Source organism: Thamnophis sirtalis, unplaced genomic scaffold, assembly GCF_051295495.1.
Source record: "Thamnophis sirtalis isolate CommonGarterSnake01/CBP01778 unplaced genomic scaffold, rThaSir2_p1.2 scaffold_5, whole genome shotgun sequence".
In the NCBI taxonomy this organism is placed as follows: Eukaryota; Metazoa; Chordata; class Lepidosauria; order Squamata; family Natricidae; genus Thamnophis; species Thamnophis sirtalis.
The window spans coordinates 9,543,550-9,559,562 of NW_028261385.1; positions in this window are offsets into that span (position 1 = coordinate 9,543,550).

Here is a 16,013-nt window from a genome sequence, read left to right on the forward strand (position 1 = left end):
AGATTTATAGAGTACTCCTGGGGGCTGGGTGGGGGGGGGGGCAAAATCAAGCAAAAAACAGTCCGTTTTTCGCTCATTTTTGCCCTCCCCAGCAGAGGTGGGTTCCTACCAGTTCGCACCTATTCGGTAGAACCGGTTCATCAAATCTACTGAACAGGTTAGAAGAGGTTCCACCAGTGGACCCGGAAAGCAGGCCACACCTACAGAAGAGGTTCCAATTTTTTTTGAAACCCACCACTGTCAGACACAAACACAAACACACACACACACACATACACAGACTCACACAGAGAGAGAAAGAGAAAGAGAAAGAAAGAAATAAAAAAAGAAAAAAGAAAGAAAAAGTGAGAGATGAAAGAAAAAAAGGAAAAAGGGACAGAGAGACAAAAGGAAGGAGAGAGAGAGAGAGAGAGAGAGAGAGAGAGAGAGAGAGAGAGAGAGAGAGAGAGAGAGAGAGAGAGAGAACACATAGCCGGCAAGCCACTCCCACCAGGTCACATGGCCAGCAAGTCACTCCCACAAAGGAGGCCACACCCACAGAGTAGGTTCTAATTTTTTTTGAAACCCACCACTGCTCCCCGCCCCCAGGATCACTCTGGAAGCCTCCTAAAGGCTATGCATGGCCATTTTTGCAAAGGGGGCGGGGTTTCAGGAGGCCAAAAATGCTGCATTCAGTGTATAAGATGCACCCAGATTTTCACCCTCTTTTTTGTGGGAAAAAGGTGCGTTTCATACTTGGAAAAATACGATAATTTATTTTTACCGATTCAGGGCATAAGGTTGAGCTGTTGAGGAAATTTTGGAGTGAAATGAAAAGAATTTAATTAATTATTATCATTAATCGATTTAATATGAAACAAAATATGAACAAAACCAAATGAAAACCCGCCCCTCCTCCCCAATTTCACATTTATTCTATGTTGGTCCTTGAATCTGCATTTATTTCCTTCCATTTGATCACCAAGGTTTTAAGGGCATGATTGACTTGTATGGTTTAGGTGTGAATGAACCCTTTGCTTTTTAAAAATAGAGCTAAGCCCCATATAATTAAAAATTATGCTTAGCCTCAGCAGGAAATCGCTTGATCCTGCCGAATGGTCACCTCTGAACACGACAACAATGCTTTGAATGTTGAGATCGAGCATTTTAAACAAATATATGTTACGTGTCTACTTGTTTTTGCCCCAACCTCTCTTTTCAGACAGTTCTTGAAATCAAAACTTTTACAATGGGAGATTGACCTTTTCCATTCTTTTTGGTCCTTCTGTGATGGAATTTTGCAATTAAATTCCTTTTTTTTTTAACCTAACAGCTTTACTCTCCCCAAAAGAGCAGACTGATGAAAGAGATGTCCTTCTGGGTTCGGCTCCAAGTGGGGAAAAAAAAGACACTGGAGACATGGAGGCTGCTTGGAAAGATGGTTTTAATGGTGGACAGGACCACATGGCTTGAGCTCCTGAACAGAAAAGGGGGATCACATGCTTCAATGTTGGTGGAGAAGAGAAGGGAAGCGAAGAAGAGAAGCTGAGTCCCTGGTTTTATTCCCTTTCTGGCCTTTGATCTTGAGCTTGTATTCTGATTGGTTGTCAGACTCCCATGAGGCCATGCAGGGGCAACTCTCTAGGCTGCGTTTTGAATCCAGGTTTGGTTGAGCTCTCAGATGCCATGTGGTGAGTTGGGTAAAGGGCCAATATTATCATGCCTTAATCCCATCACTCTGGAGCTGAAGGGGAGAACTCTTTATTATGTAAAGTGGACTAGCTCAGGCTTTAATGGCTCATTGACAAAGAGGGATGGACAGGAAGCTGCAGGCCGCTATTCTCTCTTTTAAAACATGTTTCTTCCTTTTCACACCCAGAGAAATATTCTGCCTTTCCAATATTTCCTAGGATATTTCATTTTTTCTGGGAGAGGGCTGCGTGATAACTTCCTTCAAGACCAAGGCAAAAAGCTTAGAGAACATAGAACATCATCAGAATTGGAAGGGACCTTGGAGGTTTTCTAGTCCAACCCGCTGCTCAAGCAGGAAACCCTATACTATTTCAGACCAATGGCTATCTAGCCTCCAGTGAAGGAACACCCACAACTTCTGGAGGCAAGCTGTTCCACTGATTAATTGTTCTAATTATCAAAAAAAAATTCCTCTTTACTTCTAGTTTCCTTCTCTCCTTGGTTAGTTTCCACCCATGGTTTTTTGTCTTGCCTCCTGGTGCTGTGACGAATAGGTTGTGTTCTGACCCCCCCCCCTCTGTACGGTGAGTCACACCGACACAAGATGACTATTAGCCAATTTATTCACAGTAATTAACTCGCAGACAAGACTTTGGCAGCAATCCAGACTCCCGCAGATAAGAAATACACACAAGGGCTTCTCCAGCTTTAGTAAAACGGTTGTGTCCTGCAAAAGGTCTCCTCCCAAAGTCTCTTCTTATATACTCTCTTGAGAGGATCCTAATCACAATCACCTGGGCCCGATTATCTTCTATGTCTCCGTAATTGCTGCTGGCGCTTATCAGCCCATCTCTGCCTGGCGTCCGGGACAAACTCCCTTTGCTCCTCCCCACTGCTCCAGGGCCTGACGTCTTCCCCACTGCTCCAGGGCCTGACGTCTTCCCCACTGCTCCAGGGCCTGACGTCTTCCCCACTGCTCCAGGGCCTGACATCTTCCCCACTGCTCCAGGGCCTGGCGTCTTCACCACTGCTCCAGGGCCTGACGTCTTCCCCACTGCTCCAGGGCCTGACGTCTTCACCACTGCTCCAGGGCCTGACATCAGGGACAAACTCCCTTTGGCTTTCACCGCTGCTCCATGCCTCAGGCGCCTCCTGGTGGCCAACCAGCCTCTCTGGTCCCTGCTCGGAGTCTGAACCCTGCCCAGGGTCCTCCACATCGTCCAGAGCCGACTCATAGGGTCCCTCGCTATCGGAGTCTGTTGGCAGCTCCAACGGCTCCTGCTGGGCCACAACAGGTTGACTCCATCTTCTTTGTGGCAGCCCCTCAGATGTTGGAACACTGCTATCGTGCCATCCCGAGTCCTTTTTTTCACTAGACTAACCGTACCAAATTCCCGCAATCATCATTCTTCATATCTTTCTCCTTTGTTCTGAGTTGCTTCTCTCCTTGGTTAGTTTCCAACTGTCGCATTTCCTGCCCCCTAAAAGGAGTTTTAAAACTCTCCACGGCCCTCGCTTTTGGACATGCCTTTTTGGTGTCCAACCGAGAGCTTTTTGGGGTCTTCAAGAGTTCGAACAAAGGTAGAACTTTAATAATAGCTTTTCGCATTTCCCTTTTGTAAGGGGGGCAGAGAACCAAGTGCACAGTTGAAGTCTGGAATTGAAAGGGTAAAAGAGATGGCCACCTATTTGCACCGTTCTAAAAAAAATCTGGACACATTTGCTGAAGATTAAGCTATTTTGATCGCTTTTGATTATCTCTGAGTCATCGACAGCAGGGCTGTCCCTCTGCCTGTGCTTGTGGGTTCCCCAAAGACAGTTGCTTATCCCTAGGGTGAGTCAGGATGCTAGATTACAAGGGCTTTTTATTTATTTGCTTTACAAGCTTGTAGGCTGCTAAAAATGTCAGTTGACAGCAGCAAGAATATTGTATGCACAAAAATGGAAGGAGACTTTGATACTTGCCATAGGCGAATGGTTGCAGAAGCTGATGGAATTGGCGGAAATGGCAAAACTAACTACTTTGATTAAAGTGATGAAAGAAATGTCCTTCTGGGTTCGGCTCCAAGTGGGGAAAAAAAAGACACTGAAGACATGGAGGCTGCTTGGAAAGATGGTTTATTGGTGGACAGGACCACATGGCTTGAGTCTTGAACAGAAAAGGGGGATCACATGCTTCAATGTTGGTGGAGAAGAAGAGAAGGGCCGGGGGAGGGGCTTGCTAGGCTTTTTATAACCTGTTCAGTCCCACCTCTCTGTTTCCTGTTCCTGTGTAACAAATGTATTCTGATTGGTTGTCAGACTCCCATGAGGCCATGCAGGGGGCTACTCTCTAGGCTGTGTTTTGAATCCAGGTTTGGTTGAGTTCTCAGATGCCATGTGGTCAGTTGAGTAAAGGGCCAATATTATCATGCTTTTAATCCCATCCCCCTGGAGCTGTAGTGGAGAAGCCTTTATTATGTAAAGTGGACTAACTTGGCCTTCTTAACGGCCCATTGACAAAGTGGGGGTGGGCAGGAAGCTACAGGCAGCTATTCTGTCTTTTAAAACATGTTTCTTTCTTTTCACATCCAGATAAATATTCTGCCTTTTCAATATTTCCTAGGATATTTCATTTTTCTGGGGGAGGGCTGGGTGATAACTTCCTACAAAAGAAAAGAACATACCGTACTTTTTGGAGTATAAGACACACTTCCCACCCACCCCTGAAAATTTGGGTGCTGAAGGCTCCGGAGGACAAAAACTGGCCCTATGGACAAACTGGAAGTCACCATTCCCGAATTTCTGGATTCCCTGTAGGTCCGATTTTCGACTCTGAAGTCTTCAGGAGGCTTCTCTGAAGGTTCCGGAGGACAAAAATTGCCCCAATGGACAAACCGGAAGTCACCATTCCTGAACTTCTGGATTCCCCGTAGGTCAAATTTTCGACCTCCGGAGTCTTCAGGAGGCTTCCCTGAAGGTTCCGGAGAGCGAAAAACGGCCTTCCAAGCAAACCGGAAGTCCGTTCCCGGTTTGCCCATATGGCTGGTTTTTTTGCGCTCGGGAGGCTTTAAGGAAGCCTCTGGAGGGTGAGAAAAGGCCTCAAAAGAAGGTTGAAGTCAGCTGGCCAGCATGCACATGCGCGCTGGCCAGCTGACAGGGCAGCACCTCGCGTGCCCTAACAAATGGCTCCGTGTGCCACCTATGGCACGCGTTCCATAGATACGCCATCAAGTCTTATTCTACTGCAACAGAGAGAGTTGGAAGTCAATGCTTCTTTTTATTTTATTTTTTTTTCCTTACCTTTCCACTAATGTAAAAGAAATACTCGAATAGAATCATTAAAGAGGGAAAGCAGGCTGCAACAGGAACTATTTGTACTGCTCAGGTGATGCTGAGGAAACAGACAAACCTCCAAGTGGCCTCAATGAATCTCTAAAAGGATGCAAACAACCAGCTGTCTGCACGGAATATAAATCCTTCGATTTATAGAGGTGTCAGAGTCCATCAAACAGTCCAAGTCATACACGGATAAGACAGTCAGTCATCAATGTCTTTCAGTTAAGGGATAATCCAAATAACATAGTAAGTAATCATATAATCAGTCTGGTACACAAAGTTTGCTAACAGTTGCAAAACTTACAATAGCTCACGGCACTCAAATCAGATCAGCCCAGCATCTAACAAACACAGAGAGGGCATTTTGGCTCCCTCTTATGGCCGATTGAGGAAAACAGCAACCAATCACATTTTACAGTACTGTTTTAAAAAAAACAGGTACAACATTGCTATATGGTTTATATATTGCCAGTCCAACCGTTAGGATTATATTCCTAACAGTTACAATCAACTGTGTTAACATGATGGGATACTAACTTCACTTTGATCCTTGCGAACATTTTTGATGAAAAAATGTGCAAAATTCATTCATTTGAAGCACAATATTTTGGAGCAAGTTTTCCTCCTCTTCCTCCTCCTTCTTAATCTTCTTCTTCTTCTCCTTATCCTCCTCCTTCTTCTTCCTCTTCCTTCACTCTTTCTCCTTCCTTCGCACCCCCAACTACCTCTCTCTCTCTCTTTTCTCCCTTCCTCTCTCCTTCTTCTTTCTCCTCTTCTTCTTCCTTCACTCTTTCTCCTTCCTTCGCACCCCCAACCACCTCTCTCTCTCTTTTCTCCCTTCCTCTCTCCTTCTTCTTTCTCCTCTTCCTCTTCCTTCACTCTTTCTGCTTCCTTTGTACTCTGAACCATCTCTCTCTCTCTCCTCTCTCCCCCTCCTTCTCTGAATAGTCTGATCTCAGCAGAGGGATAAGGGCTGAAATTTTTACCTCTCTGGAGTGGGAAAAGAAAGCAGACATATGAAAGCTAGCCAAGGCTTAACGGATCTTTTTTCTTATGTTTTGGTGCCCAAAATATATATTTATATAAAATAGAACCTCTGAATTTTCAGAGTTTCCCACTCAGCTTTAGTGGCAGGATTTAGGAGGAGACTTTAGACCTGGCCAACAATGGTTGATTGAAAGGAAAGCTAATTAGTGCTGGACCTTACAACGAGAGAGAATTTCTCAGAAAACACTCGTCATGCAGAAATCAGCTAATGCTTTTGGCTATGTCCTTTTAGGATTAACAGTTCAACTGGAAAAGAGCCTAAATCCCACCATCAAGAAGGGAAATGGCGGGTTGATTCTGTCGTGATTAGGAGGCAACTATTATCGTCTCCAATCCAAACAATCCATGGCCATCGTAAAATCTGCATGTATAAGATAGGTCTTCCCAACGAATGATAAGCAAGGGTGTAGATCCACCCTCTTGGAAAAAATGTCCATCTGGGTTAGGTTAGGTTAGGTTAGGTTTAATTTATTTGTATGCCGCCCTTTTTCCTAAAGGGACTCAGGGCGGCTCACAACTTAAAAAGGGAGGGGAAATGCAAACAGAGTTACAAAAACATAAAAACCATACATAGTTAAAAGCACAACAATCATACCATTCAAAGTCGAAGTGGGGCAGCGAGTCTTTAGCCCCAGGCCTGTCGGAACAGCCAGGTTTTAAGGGCTTTGCGGAAGGCCTGGAGGGTGGTGAGGGTTCGAATCTCCACGGGGAGCTCGTTCCAGAGGGTCGGAGCAGCCACAGAGAAGGCTCTCCTCCGGGTAGTCGCCAGTCGACACTGGCCGGCGGATGGAATTCGGAGGAGGCCTAATTTGTGGGATCTAACCGGTCTAGTGGAGGTGATTGGCAGTAGGCGGTCTCTCAAGTACCCAGGTCCAATACCATGAAGGGTTCAGTTCCAAGTGGGGAAAAATACACTGGAAACAGTGGCACTTTGGAAAGATGGTTTAATGGTGGACAGGACCACATAATTTCAGGTCCTGGGCAAAAAAGGCACATGGGTGAGAGATATAGAGAGAGATTTATACCTTCTGTGGGTCTTTGAATTTGAGCTTGTATTCTGATTGGTTGTCAGACTCCCATGGGGCCATGCAAGGGCATCTCTGTAGGCTGTCCTGAATCCCAAGCTTGGTTGATTCTTGCTGGGTGATGATGTAATGGAAGGGCTTTGGGATTCCTATTATGGCTCTGCCTGAAGGAGGTAGATCTTTGTTATGTAGAACAGGCTGGTCCAGTGGCCCATTGACAAAGGTGTGTGGGGGGGTGAGTTTCTGCCTCCTTTTTTGGGGAAAGATTCTGCCCTTTTAAAATTTCCTAAAATATTTCATTTTCCTAGGAGAGGGGTGGGTGCTAATTTCCTACAACCCTATAAATTGGGATTCCCCTAAGAGCCCCTGGCCTGAGCCTTCCCCACCGAAAAGTATCAGGTTTCTTCCCGATGAATTGTCTAGTCTAGTGAAAAGAAGGGATGACATGAGAGCAGGCTTCAATATTTGAACGGCCACCAGAAAGACATTCCTTCCAGATGAATGCGTAAATCCTGCCATAGCCCCAAAAGGGAGCTGGGTGACATTAGACCAATGTTTCTCAACCTTGGCAACTTGAAGATGTCTGGACTTCAAGTCCCAGAATTCCCCAGCCAGCGAATGCTGGCTGGGGAATTCTGCGACTTGAAGTCCAGACATCTTCCAAGTTGCCAAGGTTGAGAAACACTGCATTAGACCAATGACCAGGAGATGGTGAGTTCTAGTCCCACCTTAGTTATAAAAGCCAGCTGGGTGACTTTGGGCCAGTCCCTCTCTCTCTCTCAGCCCCACCCACCTCACACAACTGATTGTTGGGTGGAAAATGAGAAAGAAGAAAGTATTACGTATATTTGCCAATTTGAGTTATTTATAAAAATAAAAGCGAGAAAGATAGATAGAAAGAAAGAGAAAAAGTGAAAAAGAAAGGAGGAAAAAGAAAAAGGAAAAATGAGAAAAAGAAAGAAAAAGAAAAAAGGAGAAAAAGAAAGAGAGAGAAAGAGAAAGAAAGAAAGAAAAAGGAAAAGGAAAAAAAGGAAAGGAAAAAAGGAAAAGGAAAGAAAGGAAAAAGAAAGAGAAGGAAGAAAGAAAAAAAGAAAAGAAAAAGAAAGAACAAAGAAAAAGAGAAAAAAGAAAGAAGGAAGAAAGAAAAAGAAAAAAGAAAGAAAGAAAAAGAAAAGAAAAAAAGAAGAAAAAGAAAGAAAAGAAAAAAGAAAAGAAAAAGAAAGAAAAGAAAAAGAAAGAAAAAAGAGAAACAAGAAAGAAAAAGAAAAAAGAAAGAAAAAGAAAGAAAAGGAAAAAAGGAAAGAAAGAGAGAAAGAAATAAAGGAAAGAAGGAAGAAAAATAGAAAGAAAAAGAAAAAATGAGAAAAAGAAAAAATGAGAAAAAGAGAAAGAAAAAGAACGAAAAGAGAAAGAAAAAGAGAAAAAAGAAAGAAGGAAGAAAGAAAAAGAGAGAAACAAGAAAGAAAAAGAAAAAAGAAAGAAAAAGAAAGAAGAAAGAAAGGAAAGGAAAAAAGGAAAGAAAGAAAAAGAAAGAGAAAGAAAGAAAAAAAGAAGGAAGGAAGGAAGGAAAGAAAGAAGAAAGAAAGAAGGAAAGGAAAGGAAGAAAAGAAAAAAGAAAGAAAAGAAAATGAAACAGAGAATGGCGGGATAAAACTCTTAATGAATAAATGGAATAAATATTGAAGGATATTGAATCATTTCCTTTTAGTGACCAACCCAGAAGGTTCTTGAGGACAACCCAACAGTTGGGCGACAAAAGTCTGGTTTTGAGAGGGTGGGAGGTGGGAAGGGAGTGACTTCTCAAAGACTCCCCCCCCCCTCATTGCCTTTCCTTGACGTTCTCCTGCCCATTGGAGAAAGGAGAAGGCCAGGCATCCTGCCCCCCCCCCCCCCCCCCAGCAACCTGGCAGGGCTGAAGCCTTCTCCTTTTGCAACAGCTGCAGGTCGAGGCGGGTCTATTCCAGGGTCTCAGCAGCCCCAGAGAGAAACCTGATCCCGAATTGCAAGGAGTCTCCGGGAAATCTCTCCCAGCCACAGATCCACTTTCAGGGGCAAAAAGGCTGCTCTGTGGAAACTCTCTATTTGCTCTTTGTCTTCGCCTGGAGAGGCTGTGGCTTCTTCTGAAATAGCTTCTCTCTCTCTCTCTCCCTCTCTCCCTCCCTCCCTCTCCCTCCCTCCCTCTCTCTCTCCCTCTCTCTCTCTCCCTCTCTCTCTCTCCCTCCCTCTCCTCCTCCTCCTTCTAGTAGAATGGAACAGAACAGAAATGAAATAGAACAGAAAAGAACAGAACAGTTATTTTAAACAGAATTGGAAGGGACGTTGGAGGTCTTCTAGTCCAACCCTCCTGCTTAGGCAGGGAACCCACTTCAGACAAAATGGTTATCCAACATCTTCTTAAAAACTTCCAGCGTTGGAGCATTCTTCTTCTTCTTCTCTTTCTCCTCCTCCTCCTTCCCCTTCGTCTTCTTTCTCTTCTTCCTTCTTTACTGTCTCCTTCCTTCTTTCTCATTACTTTTTTCTCTGCCTTGTCCTCTCTCATTCTCTTCCTTCTCTTTCTCTCCCTCCCCACTCCATCTCTCTCTCTCTGTGTATGTGTGTGTGCGTGAAAGAGAGAGAGAGATGGAGGGCGGGAGGGAGGGAGGGAGAGAAAGAGAGAGAGATATACTTTTAAAGCTCCTTGTAAAAGCTTCCTCGGCTGGGCTTATCTATTACCCTCTTAAAAACACACACACACACACACACACACACACACACACACACACACACACGAGATGTGCCAAGAATCAGTCAAACCTAAATGTAGCTAGTGCCATAAGCTTTGTAGAAGTATTTCCACCAACCCAATGCTACATGCTCTTTTGCAGCAATCGTTAAGCAAACACCATGGTCATTAAGCAGAACAATGGTTTGCTAGGGCCACTGTTTTGCCAAAACCCAGAAGTGATAGTTGGTTTTCAGCAAAACCATGGTCCAATGTGGTCATGTGTCCAGGGAACGCTGCAAGTGGTTGTGAGAGCAATGTCCAAGCGCCTGAAATGCGTTCACATGACTATGGGGGTGGGGTGTGTGGGGGGAAGGGAAGGTGACTGGTTCCAATTTGTCAGGTATTAATTCATTTAGGGGAGTTCCTGGCTATAAAATCCTTCAGAATATACTTGGGAAAGTTTCTTTCTTCCACTGAACAATACAGCAAGTCCTCGACTTACCACTGTTCGCTTAGTGACCATTCGAAGTTGCACTGAAAACAGTGACTTATAACCAGTGGTGGGATTCAAATATTTTTACTACTGGTTCTGTGGGCGTGGCTTGGTGGGCATGGCAGGGGAAGGATACTGCAAAATCCCCATTCCCTCCCCACCCCACTAACCTGCTTTTCAGTTCTGTTCTCCTGTTCAGGGCAACAAAAGAAGATCAGCTGGGATGCTGGGAGGCAGCAGGGGCGCGGCCAACCTGTTTGCCGGTTCTCCAAACTACTCAAAATTTCCGCTACCGGTTCTCCAGAACCTGTTAGAACTGGCTGAATAGCATCTCTGGTCCCAAGCTTGAGATTCTCTATTTCTGCAGCAATAAGCAGCTGGAATCATCTTCCTTGTGCCAAGCATGGGTCCTTCATGTTAGGTAAACCAGTGGTGAAATTCAAATTTTTTTTTACTACCGTTTCTGTGGGCGTGGCTTGGTGGGCATGGTAGGGGAAGGATATTGCAAAATCCCCATTCTCACCCCAATCCTGGGGAAAGGATATTACAAAATCTCCATTCTCTCCCCATTCTGGGACCAATCAGAGGTGGTATTTGCCGGTTCGCTGAACTACTCAAAATTTCCACAACTGGTTCTCCAGAACCTGTCAGAGCCTGCTGAATTTCACCCCTGAGGTAAACACGAACCCAACTGTAATTTTGCTTAACACATCCATTCAGTGGTGGGATTCAAATAATTGAACAACCGGTTCTCTGCCCTAATGATTTCTTCCAACAACCAGTTCAGCAAACTGCTCAGAAAGTTAACAATGGTGCAAACAGCTGGTCGTTTGCATCCTTTTGGAGAGTCATTGAGGCCACTTGGAGGTTTATATCTGTGTCCTCAGGGTCACCTGAGGGATGCAAATGGTTCCTGTAGTCTGGAATTTTTCCTCTGGAAATCCGTTCATACTCCCACACCACTTGCGGGTGTTGATCTCAAAGTGTATAACTAAACATCTGTGCAGATTCTCAGCCATCCAGTTCATGGTTGTCCTAAAGCTGTTTTTTCAGGAGGCAAATGGAGTTTCTGGTTTTTCTTTGAAGACATTTTGCTTCTCATCCAAGAAGCTTCTTCAGTTCTGACTGGAGTGTGGGGAATGGAAGGATTTATATTCCTTGCAGACAGCTGGTCGTTTGCATCCTTTTAGAGAGTCGTTGAGGCCACTTGGAGGTTTATATCTGTGTCCTCAAGGTCACCTGAGTGATGCAAATGGTTCCTGTAGTCTGGAATTTTTCCTCTGGAAATCTGTTCATACTCTCACACCACTTGTGGGTGTTGATCTCGAAGTGTATAGCTCAGTGTTTCTCAACCTTGGTGACTTTAAGTCCTGTGGACTTCCACTCCCAGAATCCCCCAGCCAGCATAGTTGAGAAGCACTGGTATAGCTAAACATCTATGAAGATTCTCAATCATCCTTGTGTCAAACACAAGGCCCACAGGCTGTGATGTGGTTGGATCCGGCCCACAGGGCCATCCTGGAAAATGTAAGGGGCCAGCCCGCATTGGAAAAATTGGGCCAGCATGGCTTCAACCCGGCCTACCCAATGCAAAGGGGAAACATGCCAGCAGTTTGGGGAGTGGTGTGAAGCTGGCCGCACCCAGCTAGTGTGACCCCATAATCCCTTGTAGGGTGGAGTCTGGGCAACTGAATGGAGCTTAGAGAATGTTTAATGGCCAGATGTCCTTCCTGTCACCAATGCGGAGTTTCGTTCAGCAGCTCTGTTCTCATGGCGACCACAGCAGTGGTGGGATTCATTTTTTTTTAACTACTGGTTCTGGGGCCATGGCTTGCTGGGTGTGGCTTGGTGCGCATGGCAGGGGAAGGATACTGTAAAATCTCCATTCCCTCCATTCCACTCCAGGGGAAGGATACTGCAAGATCCACATTTCCTCCCAATCAGCTGGGACTCGGGAGGCAAAGAATAGATGGGGGCAGGGCCAGCCAGAGGTGGTATTTACCGGTTCTCCAAACTACTCAAAATTTCCGCTACCGGTTCTCCAGAACTGGTCAGAACCTGCTAAATACCACCTCTGATTGCTACGCAAGGTAGTTGTTGGCAGCCTATTTTATGACCGTTTTTTGCCACAGTTGTTAAGTGAATCATGATGGTTGTTAAGTGAATCACGCGGTGGTTAAGCAAATCTTTCCCCACTGAATTTGCTTGTCGGAAGGCTGCTGGGAAAATCACCGACAGTGCCTGTAAAATACAGATTTTCATTATCACATATCACAATCTGTCTGATCTGCCAGATTAGCCAATGTCGGGGAGGAAAAACCAGCCAATTATTTTGGATGAATTGAATGAGTGGAGCCATGTTAATACATGTTTGATGATTTCTGTTTGTGTTGAATTTCTCAGTTTCCTGGCTAGGGCAAAGCATGGAAAAAACTGTCGCCGTGCTTTTCTTTTTGTTTTTAATAAAGACGATTCTTTAAAAAAAAAAGCACCAAGCGGATATTTTTATTTCTGCAGCTACAGAAGGAATTTTTTTTTACCTGTTATTAATAACTGACAAATTTGGAGATGGAAACATAATTGAAATGGTGCAGAGAACCCTTCCAGAGAAAAAAAAAGCAGAGAAGGAAGGAGGGGGAAAATCCATTTCTAATTAAAACTCTTTTTGGAATTCCAAGGAGTCAAAATTATAATTACTGGTCCTGGAAACTATCCAGATTTTAATAGAGTCCCTTTAACCTTGGAGAAACATTAGGGGAGATTCTTTTTTTTTAATTATGTGCAGTTGAGACATTTGAGAATTTAGATGCATTGCAGAAAGCAAAGTTTCTCTTTGAGTTTGAAGAGGGGAGAAGGAGGAAGGGAAGAAAGTTTGAATGAGTCTTGGTGCAAGGTCTAGATGTAGAGCCAGAGGAAAAAATTACAAGTAGTTCTCAACTTATGTCCGGTCACTTAGCAACCGTTTGAAATTATGAAGTACCTCCCCAGAGCTATTTAAGGCTAGATATGAAGTTCCCCACTGTCACGTGACCAAATTTTTGGAGCTGGGCAATCAGACTTTGGAAAAAGTGCAAAGAAGAGCAACTGATTAAAGTGCAGGGGTGGGCTGCTGGGAGTTCGGGAGACCCTCTAGCTAAGATTCTGTGCAGTTTGGAGAACCCCCAAATCCCATTCCTGGCTGGCCCCACCCATCCCACCCCTCCCAGGAGTCCCCACACGGACCGTTTTGGGTGCAGGTAAGTGCAGGGCGCGCACGAAGCAGTGGTGGGATTCAAATGTTTTTACCACCGGTTCTGTGGGCGTGGATTGGTGGGTGTGGCAGGGGAAGGATACTACAAAATCCCCATTCCCTCCCGACCAGCTGGGACTCAGAAGATAGAGAATAGATAGGGGCATGGCCAGCCAGAGGTGGTATTTATCAGTTCTGTGAACTACTCAAAATTTCCGTTATCGGTTCTCCAGAACTGATCAGAGCCTGCTGAATTCCACCTCTGGCGCAGAGGCTCTGGGAAGGTGAAAAATGAACCTACTAAGAAGTTCAGGAAGGCCTGAAATGGGCCCGTTTCCAGCCTCCAGAGCCTGGGGAGGCTGTTTCCCCCCTCCCGGAGGCTCGAAGAAAGCCTCTGGATCATGGAGTGGGCAAAACACACATGCACACACGCCATGGTGCAGGAGTAGACCATGCCAGAGGTGGGTTCCTACCAGTTCACACCTATTAGGCCACGCCAGAGGTGGGTTCCTACCAGTTCGCACCTATTCGGTAGAACCGGTTCGTCAAATCTACCGAACCGGTTAGAAGAGGTTCCACCAGTGGACCCGGAAAGCAGGCCACACCTACAGAAGAGGTTCCAAAATTTTTTGAAACCCACCACTGGTCCTTGGATATGATTATTCTACACTATCATGCTCATATTTATAAAGCTCAGTGCCTCTGTGAAAGGTAAGGATGACTACTGCGTTTGTGGTGCAATCAGAACATTGCGTGTGTTGAAGTTGTTTTAACGCAAACCAAAGATGCCTTTTAAAAAACAAGTTTACATCCTATTCTTATGCAGGCCAGTGCTGTGTGTGAAGTAATTTAAGGTGGTTCTGACAAGTGTCGTCGGCATCTTCATATCCGGTCACATGGGCGGCAAGCCACTCCCATCCGGTCACATGGGCGGCAAGCCACTCCCACAAGGGAGGCCACACCCACAGAGTAGGTTCGAACAATTTTTGAAACCCACCACTGGGCCACGCCCACCATGGCCACACCCGCCCAGCAACCTGGCAGAGAACCCCTTCCTAAAAATTCTGATTAAAGGCCTGGAGACTAAAATATATGAAGAACGGTTGCAGGATTTGGGCTGGCCTAGTCTAGAAAAAAGAAGGACTAGATGGGATTTGATAGCAGCATTCCAGTATTTGAGGGGCTGCCACAAAGAAGAGGAAGTCAACCTATTCTCCAAAGCACCAGAATGCAGGACAAGAAACAATGGATGGAAACGAATCAAGGAAAGAAGCAACCTGGAATTAAGGAGAAATTTCACAACAGGGAGAAAAATTAATCAATGGAGAAGCTTCCTTCCAGAGGTTGTGGGTGCTCATCACTGGAGATTTTAAAGAAGAAATTGGACAACCATTTGTCTGGAGTGGTATAGGGTCTCCTGCTTGAGCAGGGGGCTGGACTAGAAGATCTCCAAGGTCCCTTCCATCTCTATTCTGATAGATTTGATCTATATCTATTTACAGCATCCTATTGACTGTATGTTACAACAGATTTGTCAAAAACCAGCATCTAGAATAGAGCTGGAAGGGACCTTGTATTGTATTGTATTGTATTGTATTGTATTTAATGGATTTATAGGCCGCCCAATCCCGGAGGACTCCGGGATTGGGCGGCCTATAAATCCATTAAATACAATACAATACAATACAATACAATACAATACAATACTACAATACAATAATACAATACAATAATACAATACAATAATACAATACAATAATACAATACAATACAATACAATCAATACAATACAACACAACACAACACCTATTGCTATTGCTATAAAAACGGTCATACGTTATTTTCTTCATTGTCATTGTAACTTTGAACAGTAACTAAATGAACGGTTGTAAGTCAAGGAGTATCGGTGTAGTACTTATGCAGGCCTTAGTATACTAACCTAGACTTCCCCAAAAAGCATGAAGCAGATTCCTGGTCTCGACAAAACCCCTTTTATTAAATGAACGTGGATTCCTCTCATTCACATTCAGCAAAAGCCTGGCAAAGAGTCTTTCAAAGGTGAATTTATGACCACAGACCTTATCTAGCTTGGAAAACGGCCATGTAAATATTTTCCAAATTGCAATGCTGTGCAAGGCAAGATTAGCAATAGCAGTTAAGACTTATATACCGCTTCATAGGGCTTTCAGCCCTCTCTAAGCGGTTTACAGAGTCAGCATATCGCCCCCACAGTCTGGGTCCTCATTTCACCCACCTCGGAAGGATGGAAGGCTGAGTCAACCTTGAGCCGGTGAGATTAGAACCGCAGAACTGCAGATAACAGTCAGTTGAAGTGGCCTGCAGTACTGCACCCTAACCACTGCGCCACCTCGGCTCAGAGTATAACACTCCCAATGAAAGAAAACTCGCATGCTTCTGTTTCCCCAAAGTCCCATTTTATTAGAGATGCCATCTTGGCACATCTGGGAAAACCCAAATCTGAAAGCTTCCAGGTTTCCCCCACCAAGTTGAAAGTTCAAGACCCTG